Here is a 10,395-nt window from a genome sequence, read left to right as displayed (position 1 = left end):
AGAGTTCCAATCATAAGTGCATATGATCCAAGAAAAGAAAGTATGTTAGCTTATGCCTCTCCCTCAAATAAAATTGCAATAGTGATTACCGGTTTGGTTATCGATTGCCTAGGGACAAATAACTTTCCCGTGACAAAAAGCTCTCTACTAAAACTAACTTAGTTGTGTCTTCATCTAAACAACCCCTACTTTTTATTTACGTGCTCTTTATTATCTTGCAAACCTATCCAAAAATACCTACAAAGTACATCTATTTTCATACTTGTTCTAGGTAAAGCGAACGTCAAGTGTGCGTAGAGTTGTATCGGTGGTCGATAGAACTTGAGGGAATATTTTTTCTACCTTTAGCTCCTCGTTGGGTTCGACACTCTTACTTATCGAAAGAGGCTACAATTGATCCCTTATACTTGTGGGTTATCAAGACTGTTTTCTGGCGCCATTGCTGGGGAGTCATAGCGTGGGGTGAATATTCTCGTGTGTGCTTGTTTGCTTTATCATAATTTTTATTTGCTATTCTTAGTTGTTATCTATCTTTAGTTATGGATATGGAACACGAAATACCAAAAAAAATAGGTGTACTTGTTACTCATGGAGATGGGGAACCTCCTAAAACCCTCGATGTTGGTTATGTGAAAAATATTATGTACTACTTTGATAATCCTGAGAAAACCCCATTCAATTATGTTATGGGAGACACATTGGATCAACATGAATACTTTAGGGATTATCGCTTGACACAAAAAGGGAAACTATTATGGGATCAAATTCATATGTTGCATTGGTATGCTCGTCAACTATGCTTGAGATATGATTATACTTGTTGCTCTAGGATGAAGGCTCAACACCTTCCCTTTTCATGCAAATTTAATGATAATGAAACCTTAGCTTATTATGCTAATGGTATATATGATTACTATGATTTGTAACAAATAGAAGAATTCGTTGCTTTTATGGGTGCTTATGAAATTGAATCTTTGTTTAAAAAGTGTGAAAATCTTGATGATGCTGTTTACTGACCTGAAAATTATGCTATACTTAAATATTGCTATGAGAATTATGAATTCAATTCCAATATTGATGCATTTATTGAGGAAGTCTCCATTGTGCAAGAAGAGACTAATATTTTGCAGGAGTCTATGGAAGAAGAAATTGATGAAACTGTGAGCTCATTGGATGAAAAAGATGATGAGGAGAGCGAAGAACAAAAGGAGGAAGAGCAGATTAGCTACTTGTGCCAACCTTCTAATGAGAGTAACTCTTCAACTCATACATTGTTTAATTTCCCTTCATGCTTACCGAAGGATGATTGCTATGATGATTGTTATGATCCCGTTGATTCTCTTGAAATATCCCTTTTTGATGATGCTTGCTATGCTTGTGGCCAAGATGCCAATATGAATTATGCTTATGGAGATGAACTTGCTATAGTTCCTTATGTTAAACATGAAATTGTTGCTATTGCACCCACGCATGATAGTCCTATTATCTTTTTGAATTCTCCAAACTACACTATATCGGAGAAGTTTGTGCTTATTAAGGACTATATTGATGGATTGCCTTTTACCATTGCACATGATAATTTTGATGAATGTAATATGCATGTTCTTGCTGCTCCTACTTGCAATTATTATGAGAGAGGAACTACATCTCCGCCTCTTTATGTTTCCAATATGATAAAATTGCAAGAAACTGCTTATACTATGCATTGGCCTTTACTGTGTGTGCATGAATTGTTCTTTTATGACATGTCGATGCATAGGAAGAAAGTTAGACTTTGTTGTTGCATGATATATGTTACTTTGTGCTCACTACTAAATTACAAATCATTGTTAATTAAAATTGGCTTTGATATACCTTGGGATCCGGGTGGATCCATTACTTGAGCACTATATGCCTAGCTTAATGGCTTTAAAGAAAGCGCTGCCAGGGAGACAACCCGTAAGTTTTAGAGAGCCATTTATTTTTGTTGACTGCTTTTATATAGTTTAAAAACAAAAAACATAAAGAGGGGAACCCAAAACTTTTCAAAAAGGAAAGTGAAAGTGAGAAAGACAAGCATTATTGAAGTGGGGGAGCTCCTTGAACTTTGTTCATGCTCACAGAAACTTTGTGAATCTTAATTACAGAAACTTTTCAACAAAAATAATTACCCCCTTGTACAATTCCATTGTATTATAAAAATAATGTGCCAAGTTTTGCCTTTAGGATGTTTAGATTGCTTGTTGGTTTGTACGGTGCAGGACAGAAACTTTGGCTGTAGTGCGTGATTTTACATTTTTTACTGGAATGTCAAACGGTTCTGAAAGTTTTTGCACTGTCTTTTTGTAAAAAGTTTTTATTTTTCTAATTTTGGTAGAATTTTTGGGGTACCAGAAGTATGGTGAATGTTCAGATTTCTACAGACCGTTCTGTTTTTGACAGATTCTGTTTTTGATGCATAGTTTGCTTTTTTTGATGAATCTATCAATTTCTATCAGTGGATCAAGCCATGGAAAAGTTATATTACAGTAGAGACAATGCAAAAGAAAAATATGAATTGGTTTGCAACAGTACTTAGAGTAGGGATTTGATTTATTATACTAATGGATCTTACCGAGTTTTCTGTTGAAGTTTTGTGTGGATGAAGTGTTTGATCGAGGAGGTCTCGATATGAGGAAAGGAAGAGAGGCAAGAGATCAAGCTTGGGGATTCCCAAGGGACCCCAAGTAAATATTCAAGACGACTCAAGCGTCTAAGCTTGGGGATGCCCCGGAAGGCATCCCCTCTTTCTTCAACAAGTATCGGTATGTTTTCAGATTCGTTTCGTTCATGCGATATGTGCAAATCTTGGAGCGTCTTTTGCATTTAGTTTTCATTTTTATTTTATGCACCATGCTGGTATGAGATAGTACTTGGTTGATTTATAGAATGCTCATTGCACTTCACTTAAATCTTTTGAGTATGGCTTTATAGAATACTTCATGTGCTTCACTTATATCATTTGAAGTTTGGATTGCATGTTTCTCTTCACATAGAAAACCGCCATTTGTAGAATGCTTTTTTGCTTCACTTATATTTGTTAGAGAGTGGGCATATCTTTTGTAGAAAGAATTAAACTCTCTTGCTTCACTTATATCTATTTAGAGAGATGACATGAATTGGTCATTCACATGGTTAGTCGTAAAATCCTACATAAACTTGTAGATCACTGAATATGATATGTTTGATTCCTTGCAATAGTTTTGCGATATAAAGGTGGTGATATTAGAGTCATGCTAGTGAGTAGTTGTGGATTAGTAGAAATACTTGTGTTGAGGTTTGTGATTCCCGAAGCATGCATGTATGGTGAACCGTTATGTGATGAAGTCGGAGCATGATTTATTTATTGATTGTCTTCCTTATGAGTGGCAGTCGGGGACGAGCGATGGTAGTTTTCCTACCAATCTATCCCCCTAGGAGCATGCACGTAGTACTTTGTTTTGATGGCTCATAAATTTTTGCAATAAGTATGTGAGTTATTTATGACTAATGTTGAGTCCATGGATTATACGCACTCTCACCCTTCCATCACTGCTAGGCTCTTCGGTACCGTGCATTGCCCTTTCTCACCTTGAGAGTTGGTGCAAACTTCACCGGTGCATCCAAACCCCGTGATACGGTACACTCTATCACACATAAGCCTCCTTATATCTTCCTCAAAACAGCCACCATACCTACCTATTATGGCATTTCCATAGCCATTCCGACATATATTGCCATGCAACTTCCATCATCATCATATACATGACTTGAACATTCATTGTCATATTTCTTTGCATGATCATAAGATATCTAGCATGATGTTTTCATGGCTTGTCTGTTTTTTTATATCATTGCTACGCTAGGTCATTGCACATCCAGGTACACCGCCGGAGGCATTCATATAGAGTCATATCTTTTTTTCTAGATATCGAGTTGTAATATTGAGTTGTAAGTAAATAGAAGTGTGATGATCATCATTATTAGAGCATTGCCCCAGTGAGGAAAGGATGATGGAGACTATGATTCCCCCACAAGTCGGGATAAGACTCCGGACTTAAAAAAAGAGAGGCCAAAGAAGCCTAAATAAAAAAGGAGGCCAAAGAAGCCTATATAAAAAAAGAGAGAGAAAAAGAGAGAAGGGGCAATGTTACTATCCTTTTACCACACTTGTGCTTTAGAGTAGCACCATGTTCTTCATATAGAGAGTCTCCTATATTGTCACTTTCATATACTAGTGGGAATTTTCATTATAGAACTTGGCTTGTATATTCCGATGATGGGCTTCCTCAAATGCTCGAGGTCTTCATGAGCAAGCAAGTTGGATGCACACCCACTTAGTTTTAGTTTGAGCTTTCATACACTTATAGCTCTAGTGCATCAGTTGCATGGCAATCCCTACTCCTCGCATTGACATCAATTAATGGGCATCTCCATAGCCTGTTGATTAGCCGCGTCGATGTGAAACTTTTTGCCTTTTTGTCTTCTCCACACAACCTCCACCATCATATTCTATTCCACCTATAGTGCTATGTCCATTGCTCACGCTTATGTATTGGATGAAAGTTGAAAAGGTTTGAGAATGTCAAAAGTATGAAACAATTGCTTGGCTTGTCATCGGGGTTGTGCATGATTTGAATATTTTGTGTGGTGAAGATGGAGCATAGCCAGACTATATGATTTTGTAGGGATAACTTTCTTTGGCCATGTTGTTTTGAAAAGACATGATTGCTTTATTAGTATGCTTGAAGTATTGTCGTCTTAATGTCAAATGATAGACTATTGCTTTGAATCACTCGTGTCTTAATATTCATGCCATGATTAGATATATGATCAAGATTATGCTAGGTAGCATTCCACATAAAAAATTATCTTTTTTATCATTTACCTACTCGTGGACGAGCAGGAATTAAGCTTGGGGATGCTGATACGTCTCCGTCGTATCTATAATTTTTGATTGTTCCATGCCAATATTCTACAACTTTTACATACATTTGGCAACTTTTTATATTATTTTTGGGACTAACATATTGATCCAGTGCCCAGTGCTAGTTCCTGTTTGCTGCATGTTTTTTGTTTCGCAGAAAACCCATATCAAACGGAGTCCAAACGGGATAAAAATTTACAGAGATTTTTTTTGGAATATTTATGAATTTTGGGAAGAAGAATCAACGCGAGACGATGCCCGAGGGGGCCATGAGGCAGGGGGCGTGCCCCTGACCCTCGTGGACACGCCATAAGGCGGTTGGTGCCCTTCTTTCGCCGCAAGAAAGCTAATATCCAGATAGAGATCGTGTTAAAATTCGGCCCAATCGGAGTTACGGATCTCCGGGAATATAAGAAACGGTGAAAGGCCAGAATCTGGAACGTAGAAACAGAGAGAGACAGAGAGACATATCCAATCTCGGAGGGGCTCTCGCCCCTCCCATGCCATGGAGACCATGGACCAGAGGGGAAACCCTTCTCCCATCTAGGGAGAAGGTCAAGGAGGAAGAAGAAGGAGGGGGGCTCTCTCCCCCTCACTTCCAGTGGCGCCGGAACGCCGCCGGGGGCCATCATCATCACCGCGGTCTACACTAACACCTCCGCCATCTTCACCAACATCTCCATCACCTTCCTCCCCTCTATGCAGCGGTGTAACCCCTCTTTTACCTGCTGTAATCTCTACTTAAACATGGTGCTCAATGCTATGTATTATTTCCCAATGATGTATGGCTATCCTATGATGTTTGAGTAGATCTGTTTTGTCCTATGGGTTAATCGATGATCGTGATTGGTTTGAGTTGCATGTTTTATTATTGGTGCTGTCCTATGATGCTCTCCGTGTCGCGCAAGCATGAGGAATTCCTGCTATAGGATGTTGCAATACGTTCATGATTCACTTATAGTGGGTTGCTTGAGTGACAGAAGCATAAACCCGAGTAAGGGGGTTGTTGTGTATGGGATAAAGAGGACTTGATGCTTTAATGCTATGGTTGGGTTTTACCTTAATGACATTTAATAGTTGAGGATGCTTGCTAGAGATCAAATCATAAGTGCATATGATCCAAGAAGAGAAAGTATGTTAGCTTATGCCTCTCCCTCAAATAAAATTGCAATAGTGATTACCGTTTTAGTTATCGATTGCCTAGGGACAAATAACTTTCTCGTGACAAAAAGCTCTCTACTAAAACTAACTTAGTTGTGTCTTCATCTAAACAGTCCCTACTTTTTGTTTATGCGCTCTTTATTATCTTGCAAACCTATCCAAAAATACCTACAATGTACTTCTATTTTCATACTTGTTCTAGGTAAAGCGAACGTCAAGCGTGCGTAGAGTTGTATCGGTGGTCAATAGAACTTGAGTGAATATTTGTTCTACCTTTAGCTCCTCGTTGGGTTCGACACTCTTACTTACTGAAAGAGGCTACAATTGATCCCCTATACTTGTGGGTTATTAGACGACAAGGTGAAGGCCAACTGGTTCCCCATGGCCCTCGTAGGCGCACCGCGCGCCTGGTTGCTCATTCTGTCGGCATCTTCCGTGGCCTTTTGGGAGGAGCCGCGTGACCTCTTCCTCGCTCACTACGTGGCGCTGGCGCCCCCGGTTGTCGCAGCTCTCCTAGGTGGCTCGCAAGTGCCACCCTCCGACCGCCACATCAAGCAGTTCTACTGGCGGGCAAGCAATACTCAGGCAGGCTCGGGGATCCCCCGGGCTAGGCGGCGCCCCAAGCTAACCTCGCCTTTGGCCCCGAAGATCACCCCGCCGCCACGACAGGAGTAGGCGCGCTCCCGATGCTCTGCACCCCCACCGTCTGCCACGTGGTGATCACCAGGACCCTCATCGATGGTAGTGCCCGCCTCAACATGCTCTCCCCGGAGGCGTTTCGCCTGCTCCACGTGCCGCCCAGCCGGTGATACGTCTCCAATGTATCTATAATTTTTGATTGTTCCATGCTAATATATTACCTGTTTTGAATGATTATGGGCTTTATTATACACTTCTATATCACTTTTGGAACTAACCTATTAACCGGAGGCCCACCCCATATTGCTCTTATATTGCCTGTTTCAGTATTTCAAAGAAAAGGAATATCAAACGGAGTCCAAACGGAATGAAACCTTCGGCAACATGATTTTGTTTGGAAGATTATGATCCAGGAGACTTGGAGTTCACGTCAGAAGAGCCTCGAGGAGGCCACGAGATAGGAGGGCGTGCCCCCCTTACAGGGTGGCGGCCCCCTGTCTCGTGGGCCCATCGAGCGTCCCCCGACCAACTTCTTTCGCCTATATATACCTACGTACCCTAAACCCATCAAAAATGAAGATAGATCGGGAGTTCCGCCGCCGCAAGCCTCTGTAGCCACCAAAAACTTCTCGGGAGCCTGTGACACTCCAAATTTTTTTTGTGGTTTTTGTTTTCAGAAAGAGCCTTGCTTGGTTTGAAGAAGGTCTTTTAAACCCTTCTTAAAAAAAATCTCTTCTAAGTTTGCCCTCTCAAAAATCTTTTCCTGGATTTATTTTCTTCTAAAAAGAAACCTTTTGTTTTTGGGCTTTCATTTGATTTTTGATCCATTCTTGTTTACCATGCCTCTTATGGTAAAACTCCCCCAAAACTCCTCCTCCCACTTTGGTGCAACCCAAACATTCTGTCCAAACTAATAAAATCCATTTTTGGATTTTATTCCAATTATTTCTCTTTCCAAAATAATTCTGTCTTTTCTTTTTGGCCTAGGTGATTTGCAAAGCAAGTACCCTAATGCCTCTGATTCTTGACCCTAAACCAACTTCCATGGATAGTCCTTAGTACCCACAACCTAGAACCATCTTGATCCACTCTTCTTCTTTTCAAAATTTTCAAATTTCACTCTCTGCAAGTTGGACCAGATTTGCCGAATTTGGTGAAATTCATATCTACACTTCTCCAAAAATTCCACCAAAATTCAGGCAACCTCAAGTTGCAATGAGAGACCTCTCCGCCAATAATCAGCTCAAGGAAAAATCCATACATGCCAGAATCATTCTGTCGAACACTTGGCATGCACTGTTTCTGTTCTCTTCAGTTAAATTCAGATTGCAGTGTCGTTCTCCGTCAGAGTTTCAGTCACATGCCCACAGTGCACTTGGCACGTTGCTCACAGCCTGGACTGCTTGTCCGGAGCTTCACACGCGCGCTTGGCGCCTTCCTGGCGTCGGTGGTGCCCTGGCCCGCCTGCGCCGGCATGCTTTGCGGCGGCAGAACCACCGTAACGGCCGACAGGGGGCAACACCGCGGCAGAACGCCGTTCGGCGCCGCCCAACCCTCCTGGTAGCTCCACGTGGCCACCTCCTTCCCAGCGCATGCATGCAGCACCGTCACCGTGGCCTGGCACACGCAGAACGCGTTCTCTGTCGCCGACGGGCCGTGCTGCCGTTCCGTCGAGGGCAGGCCGTAACCCTCCCTCCCGTGCTGAGTTGGACCCTGAGATGGCACCACTGCTCCACCTAGGCGATGCTCAAGCTCCTAAGCCGATCGTTCCGCCACAGCACCGCCGTAATCACCCGCCGGACTTATCCGTTCACGGCAACCGCCTTGGGCCGGCTATAAATAGCACCCCCCGAGCTCGCTCTCGCCCCCGCACAACTCCACCACCTCACTAGACCCCGCCTAGCCACTGGAAGAGCCTCGAGGGGCCCTTCTTCCCCAACTCCGGCCGCCTCGTTCCGCTTCGGTCTCCACCGCGATTCACTCCGGTGAGGCCGTCTCCGGCGCCCTAACCTCGTCAGCAACCCTCTCGAGCAACTAGGAGACTAACCCCCACTCCTATTTGATCCCCGCAGCTCCCTCCGGCGAGATCCACGACTGCCCGAACCGCCGTCCGCCGGAGCAAGGGGCACCGTCGACACAGTGCTCGCCGGCGACCGCCACCACCACCCACAGACGCGAACAGGTGCACTGATCACGAAGGTAAACCCCGATCACCTTGCCTCACCGTGGATCGCCGCCGGCGACCACCGCTCTTCTCGGGCACCGTCGCGCTCTGTTTTCCCCGTTTGAAAATTCAAACCTGAAAGGTGGAGCCCGTCTGTCAGCCTCTCAGTCATTTCTTTTAAACGAAACGTTTTTCTGGACTTTTCCGCAGAACCCCCTGGAAACTTTCTGTTTCATTACAGATGGGTCCTTGGACCAAAACTCTTATAATTTTTAAACAAAAAATGGTTTTTGATTGATTCCTTTTCTGTCACTTTTATCTTTCTGTCTAGTTTTTTGTCATATTTATTTGAAAAATATTTGGAACACTTTTCTGTACACTCACGGTATTTACGTTACGTACGTATTTTTCTTATACCGTAGATACCGGAGGAGGTGACGGAGCCGCAAACTTCACACAGTTAAACTCCGACTACTCAGAACCAGGCAAGCATGTTTGAACTCTTGATATGATGAGTGGTTGTTGCATGTTTGCATTTTAGTATAGTCATGGCATGTTTATGAACATTTCTTTGAATGTTATATTTCATGCACATAAGTGGAAAGTAAGTTTTGGAAAGCATCATGTTGTTGGATACATATTTGCATGGCCATGTGATGGCATGTGGATGGGTAAGATGGCAGTGTTGTGACATGCCAGTCTTATGCCAGATTATTTGACTTCCGTGTCATCGTGAAACAAATCACATTTCCATTCATTCCTTCCTGTACTGTCACATGTTTTCTGAAAGGAATATGGCTTAGTAAGTTGCAAACCGTTTTCCTAGTACACACCAAATAGAGAGGCCGGGATGAGGGTTCCATGGCCCTGGATTAAAGCCCGTCATCCTGTCAGGGGGCATGGGTGTTTCCGGTTGGGACCGAGAGGGGGGCACCCCTTAGAGCGCGCGTATAGAAATTTGATCCCATGCTATTCGAGGTTGTGACCTCCCCGTCTCAAGGTTTTTCTTGGACCTTGTCCAGGGTGATTCCTGGCATCGTGAGGTGAAATGGGTGTGTACTAGTTAAATGTGTTTCTACTGCAATACTGTAGACGGAACTAGTCCTTCGTGACTACGGAAATCCGTTGGCTGTGGTCAGTTCATACAAACTCTGCAGAGTCTCAAATTCCTTAAATCATCTTGTACTTGTCCAAGTACTGTACTCATCTTATCTTGTCAGATATCAGCCTCAGTGACAAAACTCCGGTGGAATACATGTGTGATAAATCCGGTTAAGAGATTATTCTTGTGGATGGACTAATCTTGTTATTCACATTTGTTACAAGCCCTATCTGTGATGTCGCTCAGACGTCCGACAGCGGCATAATTGTATTTACATTTATTGTAAGCCCTATCTGTGATGTCGCTCAGATGTCCGACTGTGGCATTTCTTTTATAAGTCATGTTTGTGACGTCACTTAGATGTCTGACTGTGGCATTTCTTTTATAAGCCCTATCTGTGACGTC

This window comes from Triticum dicoccoides, chromosome 7B (assembly GCF_002162155.2).
Source record: "Triticum dicoccoides isolate Atlit2015 ecotype Zavitan chromosome 7B, WEW_v2.0, whole genome shotgun sequence".
Taxonomy (NCBI): Eukaryota; Viridiplantae; Streptophyta; class Magnoliopsida; order Poales; family Poaceae; genus Triticum; species Triticum dicoccoides.
The sequence above is the reverse complement of the archived record's forward strand: the minus strand, read 5'-3'. Positions refer to the sequence as shown.